Here is a 27287-nt window from a genome sequence, read left to right on the forward strand (position 1 = left end):
TGGAAAATTAATCGGAATTATGATGAATGCTGGGGACATGTCTGCTTCTCTAATGTTTGGCGTGATTTTTTACATTATTTTGCACTGTAGGGCTGGTGCATTGTAACACACTGGGATCACATTAGGAGTTTTTTTGCAATGTGTGGTGAATTCCTCCTTGATTCAATGTGCTTGTCTGACAGTTCAGGGTTAGTGCCAACAAAAAAAGAAGAAAACATGCACACGGCAGAGGAAAGGGAGGAGAAAAATAAACTAGAGCAACTTTGGGGGCTGAGAGCTGGAGAAACTGAGCTCAGCCTTCAGTAAAGATGCAGAGGAGCCAATATAATGCAATCATCTGTTTTTTGGGTGGAAAAACAATATGTGCATTTTTGACCATTATATAGCGCAAAGACTGGGGATAAGACCTTCAGATCTGACCTCCTTACCCATTCCACATGCCAAAAGAGGCAAGCCCTGCAGAATTATTGATAATTCATGTACTCAATGAAGAAAATAACATCCTCTCTTCCATTTGACTTTTTATTACTTTTTCAGTGTAATCATCTATGTTGAAGTAGATTAGTACATCCCAATTGAGCTCCAACAATTCTGCTCCGAAGTAATCTGGAATCTATAAGAAGCTGCTGGGTTGCTTTACTGCACAGAAATTAATAACTAAAAATGGCAAAAGTCTGTCAGATTCATCAAAGGTTAGCACTCAAAGAGTTAAAAATATTTCATTTTCTGCTGGCTAACATTTCAGCACAAATGCACACTGCCAGTGACAGCTGGTGTTCTCTGATTGGATACAGTTAATGTGCGGGGTCATGTGGCAGTGGGAGCTCAGCTGAGGAGCAAAGGTCAAACTTCCAGCTCCTGCTCCTCATAGAACCAAATAACTATAAACATGTGGAGGGTTGCTATAACAAACATTACAGCCAATAACACAAGACTGCTGGTAACCTCATTTATTGTACTCAAAGGCTACACTGATTATTGGATGAAAACCAGTACTGGCAGAAACTGCTTTTAATTCATATCATACCGAGCAAACTATCTGTATTTCTTCAGTAAAACAATGGTGATAGTATTACTTTAATATCCTACTTCACCTCTCAATAAGCCTTAAATGAGATATAAAACCTCTAATTACTTAATTTTGCTGATTGCTATTTTGTACTATAAAGTCAGTCACACGTGAACTTTAACAATTAGCGTCAGGAGACCATTTGTAACAGAAAAGCTATCAGCTAAAACAGTACTCCCGAACTTTTCCCTCACCTAACATCCACCCACGCTTTCCAGCAACATCCACCCACGCTTTCCAGCAGTGATCACTGAACAGCAATGTGTGAGAATCTCGGCTGAGGCTGGGGCTGCCAGCACTTCCAGGGTTTCCCAGGAATTAAAGAATAATCGTTAGAACTCTGCTTCAGGCAATTAGGGGAAAAAATAAATCAGCGGAGCATTAAAACAAAGGGGATTGGAATACAAGAATAAAGAAATCTTGCTACAATTGTACAGGGCTTTAGTGAGACCACACCTGGAATCATGTGCGAGATTTTGGTATACATGTCCAAGGAAAGATATACTTATCTTGGAGGCAGAAAGGTTCACTAGTTTGGTCCCTGGGATGAGAGGGTTGTCCTATGATGAGAGGCCGAGTAAATTGGGTCTATATTCCCTGGAGTTTAGAAGAATGAGAGGCAATCTCATTGAAACAAACAAGGATCTGAAGGGAAACAGAAAATGCTGGAAAAACCAAGCAGGTCTGGCATCATCTGTAGTGAGAAAATTTAGAGTATCCAATTCTTTTTTTCCACAATTAAGGGGCAAATAAATTCACCTACCCTGTACATCTTTTTCGGTTGTGGAGGTGAGACCCACGCAGACACGGGAGAATGTGCAACTCCACAGGGACAGTGACCCAGGGCTGGGATTGAACCCAGATCGAATGCGCCGTGAAGCAGCAGTGCTAACCGTTGCACCACCGCGCCAAGTGAGAAACAGAGTTAACGATTCAAATCCATAGGATTCTTATTCAGAGGTTTCTCACTTCACTGATGCTGCCAGACCTGTTGAATCTTCCCAACATTCTCTGCTTTTATTTCTGTTTTGCAGCATCTGCAGTATTTTATTTTAAGGTTATCAAGGGGCTTGACAGGATAGTGCTACAAATGCCTGGTCAGATCCCAATGACGGCTAAATACTGGTTCAGAATCACAACCTTTTAAGGGCAGCATGGTGGCGCAATGGATAGCACTGCTGCCTCAGGGCGCTGAGGTCCCAGGTTCGATCCCAGCTCTGGGTCACTGTCCGTGTGGCGTTTGCACATTCTCCCCGTGTTTGCGAGGGTTTCACCCCCACAAACCAAAAAAAAGTGCAGGGTAGGTGGATTTGCCACGCTAAATTGTCCCTTATTGGAAAACAAATTTAATTGAGCACTCAAATTTAAAAAAAAAGAACCACAGCGTTTAAATTTTTTTTAAGTCTGTGCAGAAAAATCAATTCGCTCCAGGAATGATTACATAAGAAATAAGGCGTGGTTACTTTTACAAACAAACCGTTATTATAACAAGACAAACACTATTTAAACTTCGAACCTAACAAGAACAGCTTACATACATCTGTTCGCCTAACACACAATTTCCTATTAAACAGCACGTAAAATTAACAGACAGCTCTCAACTCCACTTATGCAGGCAGGTAAAAATGATACTTGCATTTACAGAACATATTCCTGCTGTTCAAACCCCTTTCCAAAAGCCCATCTCTGTGGCAGCTTTCACAAACTCTCCTGGTGGCTTTCCAAATCCTTCTGCCTCCACCTGCTCAAATTAGGATTCTTTTATCTCTCCAAGGTCCGTCCAGCCCCCCAAAGATGGTTCTGTCCCAGCATGTCCAGACTTGAACTCCTCGCTATTTGGTCTTTTAGACAAAAGAACTGGGCTATGCTATGAATATCCAATTAACCTCCAATGTACAGACAAAAGATGCCATCAGACTCTGTAAAGGGCTAATGGCTGGCAGATCAGAGTGTCCCGGAGAACAATGGACCTAGAGTGAAACACCTCAGCTGAACAGGGGTATCCTGCTTATTCCCATTAACGAGTTCAAATCTGAATGGGACAATGCAACTCAGGCCAGGTGTAGGCGTATACCTCAGACTCCATGCTGACAGTTTTACCCTCAGTCTGTTAACCCCTAAACTGTCAACTACATCTTCGATCTCATTTCCGGATCCAATTTCCTGATATCTCCCTACAATAACAATAGACACAGGAGTTTCCATTGCTTGGGAATCTAGAACACAGGGGCAGAGTCTCAGGATAAGGGGTTGATCATTTAAGAAATTAAATGAAAATCGCTTATTGTCACAAGTAGGCTTCAAATGAAGTTATTGTGAAAAGCCCCTAGTCGCCACATTTCGGTGCCTGTTCGGGGAGGCTGGCACGGGAATTGAACCGTGCTGCTGGCCTGCCTTGGTCTGCTTTAAAAGCCAGCGATTTAGCCCTGTGTTGAGGAGAGATTTCTTCACTCAAAAGGTTGTGAATCTTTGAACTTCTCTACCCCAGTGGGTTGTAGATGCTCCATCGTTGAATACATTTAAGGCTAGAGTAGTCACAATTTTGGTCTCTCGGAAATGAAGGGATCTGTAGCAGCCGGAGAATGGGGAGATGAAGCCAAGATAAGTCATGATCATATTGATTGTCGCAGCAGGCTTGTTGGGCAGTACAGACTGCTGTTCTTTTATTCAATGTTCTTGTGTGCTTTCATTCATTTTCTTTGAATATTTTATTTTCTTAGTTATAAACTAAATGCTGCTCATGGGAAAAGGATTGTTTGATTGATGGTCAAGTGTTATCCAATAGGATAACTCGATTGTGATCCCTATCACAACTGGATGGTAATGTGACACAACAGGAGGATGGGTCTCCTCTGGTCGATCAGAATTTGCAACCCTAATGGAGGGGGACGCTGGAGGTCCATTGCAGCATCAAAACCATTGGGGCAGCTGCCGCCAAGGCGCAATGGGGAAAGACCACAGTGTAAGGTCTTACCAGCAAATGTACACCGAGGGGCGGGTAACAGTGTAAACCCCCCTCGGTCTGGGTCATTAACACTCCAATGTATAAAAGAAACATGACAATGTAAATGTTTAAGAAGGAATTGTAACGTAAAGAGCGATATGTGTGTAAGGTTATCAAAATTGAATGGAAGTCAAGGGCATGTGTAACTGATGGAAATGTACAGTCAAGACAATGCAAAATGTTCTGCAATGTTAATGTAGATTTTATAAATAAAGTGTATTTTTTGAAAAAAAAAATCAAAACCTTGTCCTCACTGCGATCAACTAAGCACAGAGAATCAATCCAAGCCAGTGTGCAGAGCTTCATACTGCAGCAGGTTCATCCTCAAAGTAACACACTTATTGTGGAGTGTTCGCCGCTGGGGGAACCGGGAACAGTGGTCAGTCAGACTCCGTTTGGAAAGTTTATTTTCATTGAGAACTCTTGAATTCCAGCGAAGCTAGCCATAGAACGACAAACATGCTAACAAACATTTATTTTGATTTGCAATTCATATATGAACAGCATTTGAGAAAAATCAGCCGTGAGCTGCTCAACATGGAAGTACCAGAGCGTATCATTTTATAAAGTACACATCTGAACAAGAAAAGGAAACAGAAGAGTACGCTTGCAATTAACAAGGCTTTTTTTGTTGTTGATCCTATACTATTCACCATTCTCTGACTACATGGGTAGGCAGATCATTTACTCCTATATATCTACTTAATTAAGCCACTGGGAAGCGAAGCACACCAGCCGATCATGATTCCTCAGACTTTCTACCTCTCACCGGCCCCAAACTCCCCACTTTCCTGTGGGAAAGGACCCATCCTTATCCCAGCTGTGATAACTGCTGAGGAATGATGGGCAAGAATTCAAATTGAACCACATGCTCCAATACTTTGGACAAATGCTAACAATTACTTCATGGCAAACACATTTTATGAAATTCTGCTAACAGGCTTGAAAATAAAGCAAAATACTGCTGTATTTCTCACGGTTATCTATTGTATTCAGCGTCATACGGCAACACCTTGAGGTAATCTTAGTGGATTGGGAAATCATGGTGCCTTCCAATAAGCAGCCGTATAACTAATCGGTTGTTGAGGTATTTCCTATTCCTGACCAATCAGATGAATCACAAACACTGTACACTGCTATCAATACTATTACTCGGTTACATGCCGTCAGTCATAAACAACAATTTATCCTGGTCAGTAATGTAGCTTTTATGCAATCTGCACCATACGAACACCCATGCTGTGAATAATGTTCCAGGTTTAAAAAAAATTCATTTACAGAATCTGGGAGTCTCTGGTTATGGCCAGCATTTATTGCCCATCCCTAGTTGCCCTTCAGAAGGTGGTGGCGGTGCATTGCCTTATTGAACCGCTGCTGTCCATGAGGTGCAGGCACACCCACTGTGCTGTTAGGGATGGGGTTTCAGGATTTTGATCCAGTAACAGTGAAGGAAAGAATATATTTCCAAGTCAGGGTGGTGAGTGACCTGGAGGGGAACCTCCAGGTGGTGGGATTCCCAGGTACCTGCTGCTCTTGTCCTCTAAATGGTAGTGATCGCGGGTTTGGAAGTTGCTGTCGAAGGAGCCTTGGCTAATGGTCTTTTGTTCGAACTGATAATTTCTCGGAGATTTCTCTCCATAGCTGCTGCCTGATTTGCTGAGCATTTCCAGCATTTTCTACTTCAGATTTCTTGCATCCCAGTATTTGCATTTTATATGGCAATTATATGACCACAAGAAAATATCTGACAAACACTACTGGACTTCCTCAAATTTTGAATGCAAGAATTTGTTTTGCATCCAAAAAGGAGCCCTTTACTCATTTGAAGAAGAAAAAAAATCCTACAAATGATTGTTGGATCTCTGTCCTACAATGGGAAGCCAGCGGGATGACAGACAATGCCAGGCAGGGAATGTGCATGTTGGCAGGAAGGCATTCAGAGCCGGCTCAAACCGCCCAGCTTCCATGACGGACACAGGCCACTGGCATTACCCAACCCAAGCAGCATGAGATTTTTTTTTATTTTGAAAAAAATTCCAATTAAGGGGCAATTTAGCGTGGCCAATCCACCTACCCTACACATCTATGGGTTGCGGGGGTGAGACCCATGCAGACACGGGGAGAATGTTCGAACTGCACATGGACAGTGACCTGGGGCCGGGATCCGAACCCAGATCCTCAGCGCCATGAGGCAGCAGTGCGAACCACTGCGCCACCATGCCGCCCGGAAGCAGCGTGAGATTAAAGGTTCAACTTTTATTTTGAGAACGATTAATTTTTAGTATTGATGCTTCTTGATACTGGAGTATCATTTTTAACTGTCTTGAACTGATATGTGCCCATTAGCTGTGGGCTGAATAGGGACTGGATTTGAATCAAGCTTATTTTTAAATCAAACAGCACCAGGAGGAGTGTGTTTTTTATTCCCTTTGATTTGAAACATCTGCATGTCCAAAGCCAACCTAGACTTGAGGTGTGCTGTAAACAGCATACCCGATGCACAATCAGACAAGAAATCAGACTGTTCGGCAGTATTTCTTTAAAATAGGTGAGGCAGATTTAGTGCTGATCAAAACTAGCTGATTGGTATGCCTTCTGGTTTAAAATGACTGATGGTCGCAACTTACATTGCTTTCTTAATCTAAGATAATGGCTACAGCATTTTACATTCTTCCCCGTGCTGCACCCTTTCAAGCCATGTTACATATATCAATTCAATACTGCTGGAGCTGAGTCATGCACTTCCTCCCTTCCACCGCAGCTCTCTCCCACCCCCCCCCCCCTCCCCCCCCACCCCCCCCAACAGCTTCAGCTCTCAGCCACTCCTCTCCTCCCATGCTTTCTCCAACCGAGTCATACCCTCAGTAAAGCAGTATTAGGCCATATAAGGAAGAAATTATTTGCTGCAATTTTGGACGGGGTGGAGTCCTGATTTTGTAACTAAAAGGCTTTTTCATTGTGCGGATCTCTGCACCGCCCTTCGCAATAGAAAAATCATGGCTCCTGTCCGTTTCTGCTACTGTTTAAGTTATGCAGCATAAATATATTGTCAATTCATAAAGGACCCATAGTGTTAAAATGGCAAAAATCAAGTGGCTATAGGTATCTGCCAATTATCGTTTATTAATATTTCCATGAACGCTGGTAATACTCGTCAAAAATTGAGCACACTCAAAGTTTAAAACGATGGAAATATCCTAGTGCTCACAAGTTAGTATGCATAAGAAAATTGTTATAATATTTAGATTACTTCAGGATTGTGTGTTTAGGTACAACTGATATCAGCAAATGCTGAGCACTCTCTAACAATTCTATTTGCCACCTCACTATCAATAAAGATATTTCTGAAGATTGTGCTTCTGAGATAGCCTGCAGAATTGAGTCATTGATAGTTAAAATAGATGCGGCACAATTGTTACTGTTTGCCGATGACTGGGTCCTTGTGTCACACTGTCACATTGGAAGCATGGCCTTCAAATAATCATGGGCTGTTTCCCAAAAGCAAGTTGACGAAAATGTGCTAGCCATCAGCACAAGGAAGACAGAGAAACTCCACCAACTGTATCCAGTGGTTAGTGTTGTTGCTTCACAGCTCCAGGGTCCCAGGTTCGATTCCCGGCTTGGGTCACTGTCTGTGCGGAGTCTGCACATTCTCCATGTCTGCGTGGGTTACCTCCCACAAGTCCCGAAAGGTGTGCTGTTAGGTAATTTGGACATTCTGAATTCTCCCTGTGTACCCGAACAGGCGCTGTAATGTGGTGCCTAGGGGGTTTTCCACAGAAACTTCATTGCAGTCTTAATGTAAGCCTACTTGTGACAATAAAGATTATTTATTATTTTATTTATCTCTGATATTTCTGGTTGTGGATTTCAGTTCTCTCAAGCTGAAGAGGTTGCTATCTGTCTGAATTGGATGTCTATTCCAACAGCATTTCTATCTTCATTACCAGAAACAGAAACCCCCCAGAAGTTCTCACTTCCTTGGTATGTAGTGACACTAGGCACTCCCAATCATTGACTATTCATTAAAAACTGCAGAAAGGAGAACTGAAATTTGCCTTGCTTCATTACAGGAATGGCTCGACTGAGTACAGAGTTGACCTAAAGACAGTGATGTGAACCCTGTTCACTAAAGTACAAGATGGAAAATGCAAAACTTGCAACCAATGTGGGTGAGAAGTTAAAATAAAGATCAACCGTGGTTGCACTGCTGCCTCACGGCGCCGAGGTCCCAGGTTCGATCCGGCTCTGGGTTACTGTCCGTGTGGAGTTTGCACATTCTCCCCGTGTTTGCGCGGGTTTCTCCCCCACAACCCAAAGATGTGCAGGCTCGGTCGATTGGCCACACTAAATTGCCCGAATTGGAAAAATGTTTTGGGTACTCTAAATTTAAAAAAAAAGATACAGATCAACCGTGTTCCAACTGAATGGTGGAACAGGCAGGCCCGAGGCACTGAATGGCCTAATTAATTCCTGACTGCCAACGAGATTAAGAAACTATTTTTCTTTACTCACTTATGACTTTCATTGAATATATCAATGTTTTAGTGTTTCTCTTCAAGTGTGAAAATACAGCGGAAGTCAAAAATTAAAATCCCCCCCGCACCCCAGGGCAGCACGGTGGCGCAGTGGGTTAGCCCTGCTGCCTCACAGCGCCGAGGTCCCAGGTACGATCCCGGCTCTGGGTCACTGTCCGTGTGGCGTTTGCACATTCTCCCCGTGTTTCCGTGGGTTTCCCCCCCACAACCCAAAGATGTGCAGGGTAGGTGAACTGGCCACGCTAAATTGCCCCTTAATTGGGGGGGGGGGGGGGGGGAATGAATTGGGTACTCTAAATTAAAATCCCTTGGATAATTCTGGTTGAAATCATCAAGTACAATTGGTAACACTGTTTTTACTTTCTATTCTAAGAATGCTGCAGACTTCACACAAAAATGGAAGACTTTCTTCTTTCAGTTCTACAATGAGCTAAGAATTTCAAGGAAATTATTTAAATTTGACTGCAACTTTATGGAATCTTGGCGAGTGATCAGCAATTTCAGTTTTTAAAATCCTCTCCAACATCACCAGACAGGGAGTCATTTTCATTTTTTTTAAAAAGTACTTTACCGATCACTTAACTCACCTCAATGTTCAGAGATCTAAACTGCTCTCACTGACAACACATTTATACCAAACATGAGAGGATTGAAGATTGACCTTGTTCACTGCCAACACTCAACTGCATTCCAGGTAGATGACAAAGTAATGCACCTTTGGATAGCTGGGTTAATGTTATAGCCTCCTCACTGACCTTCATTTACCATTAGGGCATATCTCCCCTAATCTCTGCTGTACCGATCTGAACTCTAGTCTATTCAAACACACATTTTGGCTGCCACTCCTGACCCAAATCAGTGACTTCCAATTCCTTTCATTTTCTCATAGAACCTTTTTGACATTCTCACCTTCACTTTGTCACCATCTTCCATTTATCTGTTCTCAGATACTTTGATCCACCTCATTTCTGCCTCAACCTATCACTACTCTTCTCCAAACCTTGCCGCATCTCTCAAACTCCACTTTATTTCCCTCTATTCAGGTTTCTGACCTCTCCAGCACCTAGTTAAAGTCACAAATATCATTCACTGCGGCTGCTACTAAAGTGCTCTCTACACCTTTGCAAAGGTCAACTGCACCATCCTCTTTCAAAGTTGCTTCTCCACTGTCCAGCTTGGTGAAACTTTCCTTGCTTGGTTGTACCAGTGATTTTCAAAGTGGGGATCACGACCCAGAATGGGTCGCCAAAAGGATCGCCAAATATTGTCTGACCATATTTACCGTTTTCTCTCTAGGTAAATTCTCACTGCATCAGAGTAGAAGCTGGTTCCATGGACTTCCTTGCCTCTCTGGGTCAGAGTGTAGTTGGACAGTTTACAGTCAGAGACCTGTAAAATTCTCTTTGGATGGCATATCCTGCTACGGTGTTCAGCGTCAGGATCTGTATTATTTCTTGAGTTCAGTGTGTCACTTACAAACCCTGTGCGTCTTTTATCATTCTCTCAATTAAGCTGCACATACCGTCTCCTCCAGCCCGACAAGCCCCTATGTCTACTCCTTCCACTTCCGAATTGTCTCTCCACACCTGGGCTCTTGTCCTTCAAGGGAGCTTCTTTTTTTCATCCCATCCCCGCCGCTATCCACCCTCTCTTTCCAGGTACTCATCCCCAAGCATCTGTCTCTGACGTGTTGCTACATGGACTTCATCAGCTGAATCGGTTCCTCTACAGCAAGGATTTTTGCACCTCCCTTTATCGGGGCTTGAATTGTTCGCCAAAGATGACATTAGCTGGTGACTAAACTACACCCATGTATACAGGAGTCCATAAAATGTTGCAGGTGTATGGAATGGAATGTGTCTGCACATTTTGCATATTGGTCAGCTGAGCTGTGCCCAACATTATTTTTTTTTTTGCATGCTTTCAGTTTAGTACATAATTACCCGGGAAACGTTAACTGACAGGCATCCACTGATATTCTGTCTGACTGTGTTTATCGTTCAACAGTTAGAGCTCCTGTTTCTGAAGTTGAGAGTTTGATTTCCTATCCGAGGTTGTGTTAGGTTTTGAACGTGTGAACTGTGCAATATTGAGCCTGTTTAATCTTTCCAGCGCTTGCACGCAATTTTCCAAATGCTAACAATGGGTGTGAAGAAACAAAATAATCAAATAATCCAGAGTTACACCCTTTAGCAAGGTGTCAGGGTGGCGCTGTCATTTAAGGTGAAACAGCAGCTCAATTTACAAATTTAAATTCCATACAGAATTGCCAACAATGAGTGACTTTTTAAAAAGCAATTATGGAGAATGTGGCATGGGTCGCGATAGTCGGCCATTCTGTAAACATGGGTTGCTTGAAAAAAAGTTTGAAAAACACTGGGTTATACTATTATTTATCTGAATGAAGGAAGAGCATCTCTTGCAATATATATGACCCCAACTCCCACTATCAGTTCTAAAGATGTATCCTTGCCCCCTTACTCTTCCTCATTTACATCCTGTTCCCTGGTGACATCACTTCTATATCCGTGTTGACAACATTCATCTCCAAATCTCCGTCAGCTTTCAAATCTCCCAATGCTTGTCCATAATCTCCCAATGCTTGTCCAACATCCAGTCTTGTATAACATCCAGATTCTTCCAGCTGAAGCCAGGGAAGATTGAAATCCAACCGTGTCGTTTTTCCAGCCCTTTCTCGGTCGCCATCTCCTGCTATTTCAGACTCCCCAGCCACCTGCATATCATCTACTTCTGCTTCTACCGCAACCCATTTTCCAACATTTACTTCTGAATAGAGAAAAGGGAATAGAGCCTATTTACACAGAGGAAATAATCCACTTACAACCAAACCGCCATTTTTTTGTAACTACAGTCCCAGCCACACATGAAACCTTCAAAAGGTAATGGATAGCATTAATGTGCTGAGAATCCTTTCGGCACATGGTACAAATTGTAGAATTTGAATTTGTTAATATGATTGCTTTATCTACAGTGATCCTATCTTTCATTTATATATCAGCTGCATTGGGGATCATATCTCCTTTGCAGTCTCATTTCAAAACCAGTGAATCTAACAGTTGCAACATAGCAAGGACACTGCAATTCTAAAATCGAGTTATCACCAGGCCTCCTATCAATTTATTTAGCAGATAATAAGTGGACAAACAAGAACTGCAGGAGGGACAAAAGAAGTGTGTGTTTTTACAGATATTTCTAATTTCTGTAGTTTGAGCATATCCAAATTTGACATTAAACACTACAGGCTCAAGCATTGTGGAACTAAAACGCAGTCTGCGATGGGTTACCTGATCTCAGTTGGAGCAACAGAGTGGTTCAGTTAGAATCAGCATCTTTTGGTCGAGAAGGTGGGGGAAAAAAAAAAAATCACAATGTTCCTCACTGCCCAGTGATGGTGAAACATGTGCCAATGGGATGTTTCACAATGATATGATTGAGCTTGGTTGTGATGTCCCTACGAGTCAACCAAAGTTTATTGTCTCATCACATATCAAGAGCAGAGATAGGTATTGACAAGTACCCAAGGAACTCACTCTAGGATGAGGCAACACCACCTGAAGAGGAATGGGTAATCCAATGCCCATTACAATGCGTATTTTTTAAGAATGATCTGGAGTCTGACCAGCGATGAAAGGTTATAAAATGATGCATCTCATTCTATCTATATTGGGATATAGGCCAAATTAAAAGTTACTTTGGAGTGTTGATAGCATTCTGGATCATAGTGCATCATACGCAATGATTTCAATCTTCCCCGTCTTCAGCTGGGCAGCATGGTAGCAGTGGTTAGCACAGTTGCTTCACAGTTCCAGGGTCCCATGTTCGATTCTCGGCTTGGATCAATGTCGGTGTGGAGTAGGCACGGTCTCCCCATGTGTCCGTGGGTTTCCTCCGAGTGCTCCGGTTTCCTCCCACAGTCTAAAGATGTGCAGGTTAGGTGGATTGGCCATTCTAAATTGCCCTTACTGTCCAAAAAGGTTAGGTGGGGTTACTGGGTTAAGGGGGGAGGGAGGAGGCATGGGGCTTAGGTGGGGTGCTCTTTCCAAGGGCTGGTGCAGACACGATGGGCTAAATTGCCTCCTTCTGTACTGTAAATTCTATGATACTACCAGCCTGTGTAGGTCTTACAACCACAACTCATTTGTGTAGTATCAAAGTAATCTTGCGGGGACAACATTTTAAATTCAAACCAAATATCTCAGACAAAATACAAATTAACTAAATATTAGCAACATGCAGACATAATAACATACCAACCTGTGACACTACAAAAGTTATCATTCAATGTTTCTCAGAGCCAGCATAAATCAGCAAGAGCAACTAAACTGACCCATCACTTCATCCATTTTCCCTCACATCCCGAGTAACTATATTGTTTCCTCATGTGTGTACAGCTAATAATTTAGATTTGTTCCAGGTTATAAATTGAGGAAAAGACAATCTATTCTGATTCTTCCCATGAGGATTATTCCATGCTTCTCTAGAACATATGAAACTCTGGAAATCTCCTCCATACAAGAAAGCCAAAGTTGCTCTTTTACTTGAAAGCTCCCAACACCTCAGGCGATATGACTCAAAGAAAAGGAAAGTATCATGACATATCTAATTGTGGTTGCCTTGGATTAACAGTACTCGGATACTCTGCGGTTGATGGATGCCTCAGGATACAAATGCAGATTCAGGGATTATGCTCTTTCAAGCACATGGCTTGCGAGAGAAGAGTTACCTCTTTTGGGCAAGTGCCCACTGCCAAGGATCAGAGTCAATAAATTGGAGAGAGATGACAAAAAAGTCTACAAACTAGCCTGTCAAATGATACAACTGTGCTGCCTCCTTTAAATCTGCTGTCATCACCTCGCTCATTAAAAAAAACAACCCTTGACCCCAGCGTCCTTGCAACCTACCGCCCCATTTCCAAATTTCCTTTCCTCACCAAAGTCCTTGAAAGTGTTGTCACCTCCTAAACCCGTGCCCATCTTTCCCTGAACTTCTGTTCCTGCTACAGTACGCCTCTTATCAAAGTAACAAATGACATCCTATGTGACTGCAAAAGGCCAATTATCTCTCCTTATTCTTCTAGACCTGTTTGTAGCTTTCAACATGGTTGACCACATGGTCCTCCTCTGACGCCTCTCCAAAATCATCCGTCTGGCTGGGGCTGCCTTCATCTGGTTCCATTCTTATTTATCTACTCACTGCCAGAGAGTCACCATTAATGGCTTATCTTGTCATTCTCCCAAAGTTACCACTGATGTCTTCCCAAGGAATAATCCTTGGACCTCGGGTTATTTTCAAATGAACAGGGGTACAAGACAGGGTTGCCCATTGTCTCCGCCTTTGTTTGCCTTAGCTGGCCATTGCATTTAGGTTGTTTACCAGATGATGGAGGGGGATAGAGTGTGGAAGGATGGAGTATAGGGTGTCCTTTTGTGCTATATATAATAGACCTTCAGTCCAATGTGGCAGAGATAATGGAGCTCCTCAGGAAGGTTGGCTCCTTTTTGGGGTACAAGCTAAATCTGGACAAGAACATAGAACATTACAGCGCAATACAGGCCCTTCGGCCCTCGATGTTGCGCCGACCTGTGAAACCACTCTAAAGCCATAAGACCATAAGACATAGGAGCGGAAGTAAGGCCATTTGGCCCATCGAGTCCACTCCACCATTCAATCATGGCTGATTTCAACTCCATTTACCCGCTCTCTCTCCATAGCCCTTAATTCCTCGAGAAATCAAGAATTTATCAACTTCTGCCTTAAAGACACTCAACGTCCCGGCCTCCACCGCCCTCAGTGGCAATGAATTCCACAGACCCACCACTCTCTGGCTGAAGAAATTTCTCCTCATCTCTGTTCTAAAGTGACTCTCTTTTATTCTAAGGCTGTGCCCCCAGGTCCTAGTCTCCCCTGCTAATGGAAACAACTTCCCTACGTCCACCCTATCTAAGCCATTCATTATCTTGTAAGTTTCTATTAGATCTCCCCTCAACCTCCTAAACTCCAATGAATATAATCCCAGGAGCCCATCTACACTATTCCCTTATCGTCCATATGTCTATCCAATGACCATTTGAATACCCTTAGTGTTGGCGGGTCCACTACTGTTGCAGGCAGGGCATTCCACACCCTTACTACTCTCCGAGTAAAGAACCTACCTCTGACATCTGTCCTACATCTATCTCCCCTCAATTTAAAGCTATGTCTCCTCGTGCTAGACATCACCATCCGAGGAAAAAGGCTCTCACTGTCCACCCTATCCAATCCTCTGATCATCTTGTATGCCTCAATTAAGTCACCTCTTAACCTTCTTCTCTCTAATGAAAACAGCCTCAAGTCCCTCAGCCTTTCCTCATAAGATCTTCCCTCCATACCAGGCAACATTCTGGTAAATCTCCTCTGCACCCTTTCCAATGCTTCCACATCCTTCCTATGATGCGGCGACCAGAATTGCACGCAATACTCCAAATGCGGCCGCACCAGAATTTTGTACAGCTGCAACATGACCTCATGGCTCCGAAACTCAATCCCTCTACCAATAAAAGCTAACATACCGTACGCCTTCTTAACAACCCTCTCAACCGGTGTGGCAACTTTCAGGGATCTATATACATGGACACCGAGATCTCTCTGCTCATCCACACTGCCAAGAATCTTACCATTAGCCCAGTATTCTATCTTCCTATTATTCCTTCCAAAATGAATCACCTCACACTTTTCTGCATTAAACTCCATTTTCCACCTCTCAGCCCAGCGCTGCAGCTTATCTATGTCCCTCTGTAACTTGTAACATCCTTTCGCACTATCCACAACTCCACCAACTTTAGTGTCATCTGCAAATTTACTCACCCATCCTTCTACGCCCTCCTCCAGGTCATTTATAAAAATGACAAACAGCAGTGGCCCCAAAACAGATCCTTGTGGTACACCACTAGTAACTGGACTCCAGTCTGAACACTTCCCATCAACCACCACCCTTTGTCTTCTTCCAGCTAGCCAATTTCTGATCCAAACTGCTAAATCTCCCTGAATCCCATGCTTCTGTATTTTCTGCAGTAGCCTACCGTGGGGAACCTTATCAAACGCTTTACTGAAATCCATATACGCCACATCAACTGCTTTACCCTCAGCCACCTGTTTGGTCACCTTCTCAAAGAACTCAATAAGGTTTGCGAGGCACGACCTACCCTTCACGAAACCGTGTTGACTATGTCTAATCAGGTTATTCCTTTCCAGATGATTATACACCCTATCTCTTATAAACCTTTCCAAGATTTTGCCCAAACAGAAGTAAGGCTCACTGGTCTATAGTTACCGGAGTTGTCTCTACTCCCCTTCTTGAACAAGGGGACATTTGCTATCCTCCAGTCTTCTGGCACTATTCCTGTTGACAAAGATGACTTAAAGATCAAAGCCAAAGGCTCAGCAATCTCCTCCCTAGCTTCCCAGAGGATCCTAGGATAAATCCCATCCGGCCCAGGGGACTTATCTATTTTCACCCTTTCCAGAATTGTTAACACCTCCTCCTTATGAACCTCAAGCCCTTCTAGTCTAGTAGCCGGAATCTCAGTATTCTCCTCGACAACATTGTCTTTTTCCTGTGTGAATACTGACGAAAAATATTCATTTAGCACCTCTCCTATCTCCTCGGACTCCAAGCACAACTACTGACCTTGACTGGTCCTACTCTTACCCCAGTCATTCTTTTATTCCTGACATATCTACAGAAAGCTTTAGGGTTATCCTTGAGAGTGATTTTTTATTCTGGAGAACCCCCTGGGGAGGGCAGTTGATCTCAGGAGGCTGTGGTTTCACCCAGCCAAGGCTAGCCTCGGGTATCTGGGTGACTGGGCCATTACCTAATCTGTTGTTATTACTGGGTGGTAAATATTGAGGAGGTGCGGGGGTGGTTGAAGGATTCGGAGGCAGGGGTAGTTCAACGATTTGGACTGAGTTAGGGGAGGGTAAGACTTTAGATGTCTATAGGCGGATGTTGGCGACTGAGCCCGCATCATTGGAGGAAGTAAAGAGGAACTGAGAGAGTGAGCTGGGTTTGGTGTGAAGGAGTGTGTGGAGTGAGGCTCTTTACAAGGTCAAATTCACCTCCTCATGTGCGAGGTTAAGCCTGATCCAGTTCAAGGTGGTGCACTGGGCATACCTGACCAGGGCACGCATATGAGTGGGTTCTTCTCGGGGGTGGAGGATAATTGTGAGCGGTGCTCGGGGGTGCCGCCGAACCATACGCTCATGTTTTATTCTTGGCCCAAGCTCGTTAGTTTCTGGTCTTCCTTTTTGATACAATGAAAGGGATTTTGGGTGTTCAGTTGGAGCCATGCTCGTATGTTGCCATGTTTGGAGTATCGGACTCGCCGGTGCTGCAGATGGGGACGAGGGCAGGTGTCCTAGCCTTCGCCTCGCTAAGAGCACGGATGCACATTATACTTGGGTGGAAGTCTCCGTTGCCGCCTAAGGCCTCGATTTGGTGGGGCACCTGATGGGGTTTTTGCACCCGGAGGTCAAGCATACATACCATGAGGGGGTCGGTGGAAGGGTTCTATTCGATGTGGCAGTCTTTCATCTCCTTTTTCAGAGAATTGGTTACCGTCAATTGTCGGGGGAAGGGGTTGGCTTCTTTATGGAAGGATTGGGGGGGGGGGGGGGGGAGAAAGAACTGGGTGGGTGCACTTTGGGAACAATATGGAGATGGGATTTGCCGTATTGTTGTTGTTGGTTATAATGACAATCTTGGTTGAATAAAAATATATATATTTTAAAATCGTTGTTCTGGTAGCTCCAGACTGGACTATTCCAACATACCTCTGGTGGACCTCACACTTTTTACCCTCTGTAAAATGTGGTCATCCAAATCTCTGCTACACATGTCCTAAAACACACCAACTGCCATCCATCCACTATCCCTATTTTTGCTGGGCTAGACTTGCTCCTGATTAAACAATGCCTCAATTTTAAAATTATTCTCCTCGTTTCAAATGCCTTCAAGGAGTGGCGTCCAATCTCTGTAATCTTTTCCAACTTTACAACAACACCCCCCCCCCCCCCCCCACTAGATATCTTCACTCCTCTAATTCCAGTCACAAGCATTCCCCATTTTAACTACTCCAACCTTCGCGGCCGTGCCTTCAGGAGCCTCTGCCACAACTATGGGATTGCCTTCCAAAACCCCTCTACCTTTTCCAGTAGGGAGTCCCCTTTTCTCAAGCTGTTTGTGATTCAGACCTGTTAACTTCCCCACTTCCCCCACTATTTGATGCTCATTTCCTGTTCAGCTAACAAACAATACCCCGCCACAAAGTGAGGAAATGTTCAATTATCCCACATAACCTATCCACATTATAAGTGTGGCTAAGTTTACAACATGAAGGGCAGCATGGTGGCGCAGTGGGTTAGCCCACTATATTATTAAGTGTACAGTTGTGCCACGAGATCAATGAACACTTCAGATACATGATGTGTTCATTCTTTCAAATAGATTTACTTGCACTATTTCAATTATTCCTAAAGGCTCATTTAAATTGCGAGACCAATTCCAGGGCAGCCCACCATAAAATAGGATGTGTAAAAACAGTGACATTTGTATTATTTAAAACTATCTTTCACTGAAGTGATATTTGTGAATGGTGAAAATGAGAACTTTTAAAAAAAAGTTTCTAGGGGCGGCACGGTGGCGCAGTGGTCAGCACTGCTGCTTCACGGCGCCAAGGTCCCAGGTTTGATTCCGGCTCTGGGTCACTGTCCGTGTGGAGTTTGCACATTCTCCCCGTGTTTGCATGGGTTTCGCCCCCACAATCCAACGATGTGCAGGTTAGGTGGATTGGCCACGCTAAATTGCCCCTTAATTGGAAAAAATGCATTGGGTACTCTAAATTTATTTTAAAAAAAGTTTACAACATGCCTGGTTTGAAGTTTCCAAATTTGGCAAAAACCAATATCAAAAGTGGCACACCTAAATAGTATGGCACACAAGCCAAGCATACTAAACACAATGCATTAGTGCCATTCCAATGCAGGATGGCTTGAGTCACAGTGGTCCTCAGTTTGGTAATTAGTCCCTATAATGCACTGCATGCATTGTCAATCTGTAGTTCTACAACATCTGACAGACAAACTTGCATGTGTCGTAAAACCTGTGTTTTAAAAAGACAGTGTGTCAACGAACAAGAAGAGCACACCAGTATCTGGTGCAAACACATCCCATCCTAGATTGGCATCACAAACAATATCAGTGATGACCCAGGATCTTTACTGCTATGCAACTGAATGCCTTGCCAACTGAGGTTTTTTTTAAATCCAGGCAATCCTACAGTGTAATACTAATAAGAAATGTATGGAAGCACAGGGTCACCATTGCAGCAAAAAACCTGGCACCACACACATTAATTGTCTGACCATCGGCTGCTGTGTCAATTTAAAAGCAAAATAATAATACGATTTTAATACGCAAGGTGGGCAACAGCTTCAATAGCTTATCCTTTTTAACTGTGGCATTTAAAATCTAACTTTCATTGATCTGCCAAATAATCAGAAGCTGGCTGCTGATGCGTCAGCACTCTTCCCGACATCATATGGATGCAGTTTCCATGACGATGTCGCCCAGCTGATTGAACAATCACACTTGCGGCATGAAGAGCCAGCGGGGTGGAATACACTTTTTGAAAAAAAGAGCCCAAGAACTCACATGTACAGCTCATTTTAATCCACAATCAAATCAGAATTTAGAAATTATGAAAGCAAATATGGAGAGGGTTTGGCTGGGGAGGAGTCAATTAAAGTGCTTAACTTGCATATTGCACCATCACCCAATTGTCATTCTGGGCATGTAGAGACGTCAGAAGCAGAACTCATCATGCCTTATCTAGATCTTAAATGGCACACCATGCGAAAAAAAAACCCAGCTTTAATCAGAAGAAACAAAAGCTAAAATGCTCAGAATGCATATGCAAATCGGAAGACACCCTACTGAAGCACAGGCTTACATTTTAATCCTATTGTACACCACGCGGTTAGCTCCTTGACATGCTTAGATAACAGATATAAAATTATAACAGCACTGTGTTTGTGTGTCTATTTTATATATATATATATATATATATAAAAAAGGTAATGTTTGAAAAGACCATCAAATAGAAGTAGAAAAGTTCTAATTATATTTTCACCAATTTCAAGGATATTAACTTGAACCATGTCAGGGCTATCCAGATATTTTCTTGAGCAATGGTTCCTTCACAACCCAATTTTTATTTTACATAAAAATATTTTTGCAGACCTATTTCTCCAAAGAATTAAAAACATTTTGAAGACAGAAAACCCATCTTTCCCAATTCCTGGCTTAATACAATGATTACCATCTATTTGCTGTTAATAACAATGGCAGCTGTGCAGTGGTGATGCCATGCAGTTTACATACAGATACAGCAGATGCACCCTTACCCAAGACTGAAACCTCAGAAGAGTTTAATCGAGATTTATCGTAAATGTTGCACAATAGCTCAAACTGAAAGTAGGATACTGATCACACATTAATCACAGTAACATTCAGAACAATGACGTCACAATGTTAAGCCTGCACACTGTTGTCACACAGTCTGATTAGCAAACACATTTCATTTCATTACTTTAAGCAAATCAGAAGCTAGCAAGCTATCAGATCAAACACAATTTCTGAACAAGTCAAGCCATCTTGGTTTGTTATATGTCAAATTTACTTTGACAACGAGTTAAATCACTGCACCATTACTGGGTTGATTAAGGTTAGATTTGAAGTGAACTATTGTAACTTCAAAATCATGTTGCGTCTAGTTTCTTTATATTTATTTAAAGACATTGCACAACCATCTTCAGCTGCTTCATCTGTGACCTTCCCTCCGTAATAAGGTGAGAAGTGAGGATGTTCGTTCGCTGATAATTGCACAATGTTCAGTATCATTTGCGACGACTCAGATTCTGAAGCAGTCCGTGTCGAGTCTACACTGCCGCTCCGAAAGAGCATGCTACCCAGGCCCACTTCCCCGTCCACCACGCCTTATTCCAATAACCAAGCCTGCACATCCCTGGCCACGAACGGGCAATTTGGCATTGGCCAATCCACCTAACCTGCACATCTTTGGTCTGTGGGAGGAAATCTGAGCACCCAGTGGAAACCAACGCAGACAAGGGGAGAACCTGCAAACTCCACACAGACACCCAAGGCCAGAATTGAATAGGGTCCCTGGTGCTGTGAGGCACAACAATCAGTTAATGTTGTCTATTCGAGCACAGCAGCTTTGTAGCAGAGATGTGGGTGTGACTCCAAGCCGTTCACTGTGCCAAAGTCGCCCTCTAATGGCTGCTCTTACACAAGCACAAAGCATGCAAAGCACTGCATGAGAAGCTCTTTTTAAAAATTATTTTTATAAATTTAGAGTATTCAATCATTTTTTCCCCCAATAAAGGGCAATTTAGCATGACAAATCCACAGACTCTGCACATCTTTGGGATGTGGGGGCGAAACCCATGCAAACACGGGGAGAATGTGCAAACTCCCCATGGACAGTGACCCAGAGCCGGGATCAAACCTGGGACCTTGGCGCCGTGAGGTAGCAGTGCTAACCACTGCGCCACCGTGCCGCCCCTAGAAACTTTAAAAAAAAAAATGTTTTTTAAATAAAACTTCTAATTTTCACCATTCACAAATATCACTTCAGTGAAAGATAGTTTTAAATAATACAAATGTCACTGTTTTTACACATCCTATTTTATGGTGGGCTGCCCTGGAATTGGTCTCGCAATTTAAATGAGCCTTTAGGAAAAATTGAAATAGTGCAAGTAAATCTATTTGAAAGAATGAACACATCATGTATCTGAAGTGTTCATTGATCTCGTGGCACAACTGTACACTTAATAATATATGAACATAAAGTGGGCATTTGCAATACATCAAGGCTTTGAAATTCAGTTCTTCCAGATGTGAACCCGGACAGCAAGTGCTGGTGGGTCCAAACACAGCTGAGCCTAATTCTCCAAACCACTTAAATGTCCACTTCCAAACATGGGAGTCTAAATAGTAATCAGGAGCAGGCAATTCTGATCAATCTATCCCCTTTGCTAGCCCAGGAAGCCACATGCTCCCTCATCAGCATCGAGGAAGTCAGTGAATTTACAGAGACTAAAACAGAACTGGCATCTTCATGGTCTGATATGGTTCAGTTTCACACCATGCAGTACATTTTCTTAAAATGTTACTGGTGGAGTTTTGGGAGGCCACTTTTATATGCTCTCATTATAAAGGGGCTAGTTTAGCACAGTGGGCTAAATCGCTGACTTGTAATGCAGAACACAGCCAGCAGCACGGGTTCAATTCCCGTACCAGCCTCCCCGAACAGGCGCTGGAATGTGGCGACTAGGGACTTTTCACAGTAACTTCATTGAAGCCTACTTGTGACAATAAGTGATTATTATTATTATATTGTATTCACACCAAGAGAGAGTGAGACATATTGGATGTGATGTTTATTCACTAAGCCAACAAACTCAGTGAATAAAAATAAATATCCAATGTTTGAGTCCAGAGGTGGCATACTTGGTTTGGTGGTGCCATTCACGACCGAGTCAGAAACATGGCCTAAGCCCCATTCTTCAGTTGAGATGTTAGACCAAAGCTTCAACTACTCTCAGGTGAATGTGAAAATTGCTAAAGTTGCTGTAGCACTATTGTTAATGCAACAGGGTAGCTTCCCCCCAGTGCTTTCAATAATATGTATCCATCAATTAACAATAATGAAAGCAAATTATCTGGTCATCGTCACAATGCTGTTTGTCAAGCCATACATTGTGCAAATTGTCTGCTGCATTTCCTATTTTATAATAGTGACTCTTCAAAAAAAACCTCCACTGGCTATACAGGGGTTTGAAGTAGCGAACGGTGCCATTTAAATCCAATTTAAAACAAATGCATAAGCAATACAAAAGACAGCCAGCACAGTGTATATATAGTCTTTGTGATACTGTTAACATTAAAATACAATAAACAATTCTAATCTTTTCTTCTTGACAGTTGGTAATGAATTTCCCCAAGTGAGATTTTCTCATCTTTAGAGATATCAGGTAAAACTGAACCTGGTTTTATGCTGGCCAAATATAGGGTGAAAAAGTCTATTCCCAAAATGTTATCAATTGTCTGAAAAAAGAGTCTGTCAATTATTTGATTTATAAGTGGACATGGGCTTTTAAAGTCTTTGTACAATAAAATTAATTCCAATCTTTACTTCATCCTGTTTAAGCATCATCAAACTGCAATGCATTGCAGAATTCCACCTCTGCAACTATTCATCTTGAAGAAAGACATGCATTTGTGTCTAATTGAAGTTCAAAATCAGAAGTATTTTTCTTTGAAACAATGTTTCACAGACATGTTCTGAATTAAGATCCAGGTGATGGAGAAGATGGGGAATTTAAACAAACTCCTCTTTGCCCCACTATCCAAGGGTACTGCCGTACCTGCACATGTGTTTGGAGCTGGCTGATGTGTTTGGAGCTGGCTGAGGAGAAATAAATCAGAGGAATAGTGTCACTGCTCGACAGATGACCAATCTTTTTTCATTCATTCATGGGATGTTGGTGAGGCCAGAATTTATTGTCCCATTCTGAATTCCCCTTGAGAAGATGTTGGTGAGCTGCCTTCTTGAACTGCTGCAGTATATGGGGTAGAAGGAACACCCAGTTCTTCTAGGAAAGCAGTTCCAGAATTTTGACCCAACAACTATGGAGGAGCAGCACTGTAATTCCAAATCAGGATGGTGTGCGACTTGAGAGGTAGTGGTGTTCCCATGCATCTGCTGCCTCTGTCCTTCTAAGTAGTAGAGGTCAGGAGCTTGGAGCGTTTCACAGTACAGAATCATGCCATGCGGTCCAATAGATCTATGCCAGTGTTAATGTTCCACACAAGCTTTTCGTTCTCCACATAACTTCATCTCACCTGATCAAAATAGCCTTTTATCCTCTTCTCCTTAATTTACTTACCTAGTTCTTACCTAGTTTTGTCATACATGTAAATCACCTCAACAACTCCACTGGTTTGATACCCTAACCGCTCCGAGCAAGAAGTTTCCCTTATTGCATTTATTTGTGACCATCTTATATTTTTGCCCCCTGGCTTTGTGCTCGCACTCCCACAAATAGAGATATCAATATATTTAACTGACTACGTGCTGAGGGACACACTCAAGCTTGGGGCTGCGGCCACCAAGGCGCAATGGAGAAATGCCAGTGTGTAAGGTCTTCCAGCCAATGTACACCAAGGAGCTGGTAATCATGTAAAACTCCTTGGACTGTGTGCTTAATCCCAACCATACATAACGGTATTGAAGCACCGCAAAGTGCAACATGACCGATGTAGATAGATTTAAAAGAATTGCACTCCCTGTAATTAAAATATTGAAATGTATGTAATGTTCTCATTACTGAATTGAAGCATCTCCGAGTGCATCTTGATTTCTGGAGAAAATGTGAATATCATTGCATTTTCAGTTCTGAGACAATTTGAAATGTTTTTGGGATGTTTCTTTCAGAGATTTTATGAATAAAGTATATTTTTGCTAAAAAAAAATATAAATTCCAAGTAGTTAATTAAATGAATCACCATTGAGGAGGGAAATAAGAAAACGGACAGGCGGCAGGTTAGAAATGAGAAGAAACCCCACTGATCTATGAGTTTGTCTTCTCTGAAAAAAACAATTGGGCCTTCAATGTCAGGGAAAATTCAAGAACTATGGAAAAATATCCAAAAAATCCTGGGTATACTTGTGTCAACTTTTGCCATTGCAAGATCGTTTTGTAAAACATCCTTTCAATAATAAAAGAGAAATAAACCTCAGCTGAGTCTATTTAAATCAAATCAATGTATGAAATCATCAATAATGTGGAAACTAATTATGTCGAACAGTGTGAACTATTCCATGGATTCCAGGAAGCATATCTGTTCAATTTTTAGAGCTCGTAAGTATGGTTAAAGGGAACGTTGAGTTCATCTTGTAGCGCGTGTTCAATGCCATAAACAAAATCTTGAATGAGGGGAAAATGTGGCATTCTTGACTCAAATTGTCCTCATATGTGCAATCTGGGGTGATACTTGGAAGATTCTAAGAAAATCCTTGTTCTATTGGGTGCACAGTTTTACAAAAAATGCTACTCTGAGCCCACATTAGCTTAACAATGCTGTAACAGCTTGCCAGACTGAACAAATACTGCAGGAAGTCTCGAGCCTCCTGGGTAATAAAGCATTCAGGGCACGTGTTTAAATCAGACTTGTCTCTCTTCCTGAGGTGAGGCACTGCAGTGGAAAGTGCCGAGGGGAAAAAAAAGTGTTACCATGGCACAGCTGTAGGACGCCTGCAAAAGAAACCACATCCACCTCGCAGCAACTGTCTGGCCTTATTTCACTGAATACACAAGAGGGCTGGATCCGGGCTGGAGGATCGGAGATGGAATGTCAGGGGGAACTAAAGAAAAAGCTTTCAAAAATTCTCTTCGGGGAATAAATCATGCTTGCAGCTGATTTTGCAGAATCTGCTTTAAACTGTTTTGATTTCATAGATTATCATAGAATTTACAGTGCAGAAGGAGGCCATTCAGCCCATCGAGTCTGCACCGGCTCTTGGAAAGAGCACCCTACCCAAGGTCAACATCTCCACCCTATCCTCATAACCCAGTAACCCCACCAAACACGAAGGGCAATTTTGGACACTAAGGGCAATTTAGCATGGCCAATCCACCTAACCTGCACATCTTTGGACTGTGGGAGGAAACTGGAGCACGCGGAGGAAACCCACGCACACACAGGGAGGATGTGCAGACTCCGCACAGACAGTGACCCAAGCCGGAATCGAACCTGGGACCCTGGAGCTGTGAAGCAATTGTGCTATCCACAATGCTACCGATTTACTTTTTAATAACTGCTGCTCTGGTCTTACCTGCATTTTCTTCAAACAAACTGGTGATGACTTCACCACAACCCAAAGGCAAGTTGGTTGGAAGATTCTCTCAATTTAGATTGGTTTTCCCATCAATACACCCTGTTTGCACCAGATGTAAGGCGATGGTCTTAACTGAATCCAAGGAATTTAATTTTTACAATATGCCTTTGTACATAGCAAAGTTGACATGCATTATGGTGGTGAATTACTGATTACTGTAGTTTTGGAAGGGACGAGATTGGAGCTGGGATGCCAGACAAGATAATTTGATTCTGGCTGTGGCCAAAAAGTAGCAGCAAGATAATTTACGAGGAAATCAAACGAGCCTAGTTTTCAGCATTTAGACAGGCATCTTTCTTCAACAAACTGCAGGAGGCATCTATGGGATAGGTATCAGAGAAGCAATAGATTTAAAAGCATAGCGAAGTAAAGGGCAAATTAAAAGGAATTTTCTGGTATCGGCCAATGGGACAGTCGGAATCCAAATGGGCAACTTCAGCACAAGGCATTCGATGGAGGGTTGACCCAAATCTGCATGGTGAGATTACCTGGTTGCGGTAATGCTATAATTTCCGCTATTTAGGTGGAGGATGGATAAATGAGGAAGACAACTTTTTCTCTTAAAAATTAGCAACTCAATCAAGTGCTTTGTGAAGTAACCAATTCTTATCCAATATATTTCTCTCAATTTTTTTCAGCATCAGCGATAGACATGCATAATGCTTCTGGGCACTACACTTTATAAACATAGAACATATAGTGCAGAAGGAGGCCATTCGGCCCATCGAGTCTGCACCGACCCACTTAAGTCCTTACTTCCACCCTATCCCAGGAACCCAATAATCCCTCCTAACCTTTTTGGACACTAAGGACAATTTATCATGGCCAATCCACCTAAGCTGCACATCACCCGGAGGAAACCCACGCAGACACGGGGAGAACGTGCAGACTCCGCACAGACAGTGACCCAGCGGGGAATGGAGGCATTAGAGGAAGTGCGGAAAAGATTCACGAGAATGGGATGGTAAACTTCCGTAATGCAGACAAGTTGGACAAGCTGCGACTGTTCATCTTAAAAGGAGATGGAGAGGATATTTGATCGAAATATTCAAAATTGTGGGGGTTCAGGACAGAGAATGCTCCCGTTGGTGGAAGGATAGAGAACCAGAGGACATCAATTTACAGTGATTGGTAAAATAAGTAATGACACCACAACGCAAAATTTCTTTATACAGTGAGTTGTTAGGATTTGGAATGTATTGCCTGAAAACGTGGTGGAGGTAGGTTCAATTGAGGCTTTCAAAAGGGAATTGGATTATCTGGAAAATTTGCAGGACTACAGGGAAATAGTGGCAATAGATGGGTTGCTCTTGCAGTGAGCTGGCACAAATGTGATGGGTCAAATGGCCTTTTCTGAGCTGTAACCATTCTATGATAGGGTCTTGGTGAAATCGCACCTGGAATATTGTACACAGCTTTGGCTGTCAATGTACTATTGATCCTTGTGTATGACAATCACCTTAAGGGAGTTGTTAGTTAAACATGTGACAGTGATTATCCTATAAATACAGACAGCTGGAACACTATCTGTGAGAGCTTCTTGTGGGGTAGTAGCTCTGAGAAAGTGTCTTACAATAAACCAGCTTGAATCTAAAAGGCCAAACTGGATTGATTTTTCCACTGTAGTTCTTAAC

General features: G+C 42.7%; 1 protein-coding gene across 1 annotated transcript in view; it reads right to left on the reverse strand.

Annotated features, from left to right (window-relative positions):
- rnf216 (ring finger protein 216) overlaps nt 1-27287 on the reverse strand; it is a 227576-nt gene that overhangs the window by 102953 nt on the left and 97336 nt on the right. The window lies entirely within an intron of this gene.

Source organism: Scyliorhinus torazame, chromosome 17 (genome assembly GCF_047496885.1).
Source record: "Scyliorhinus torazame isolate Kashiwa2021f chromosome 17, sScyTor2.1, whole genome shotgun sequence".
Taxonomy (NCBI): Eukaryota; Metazoa; Chordata; class Chondrichthyes; order Carcharhiniformes; family Scyliorhinidae; genus Scyliorhinus; species Scyliorhinus torazame.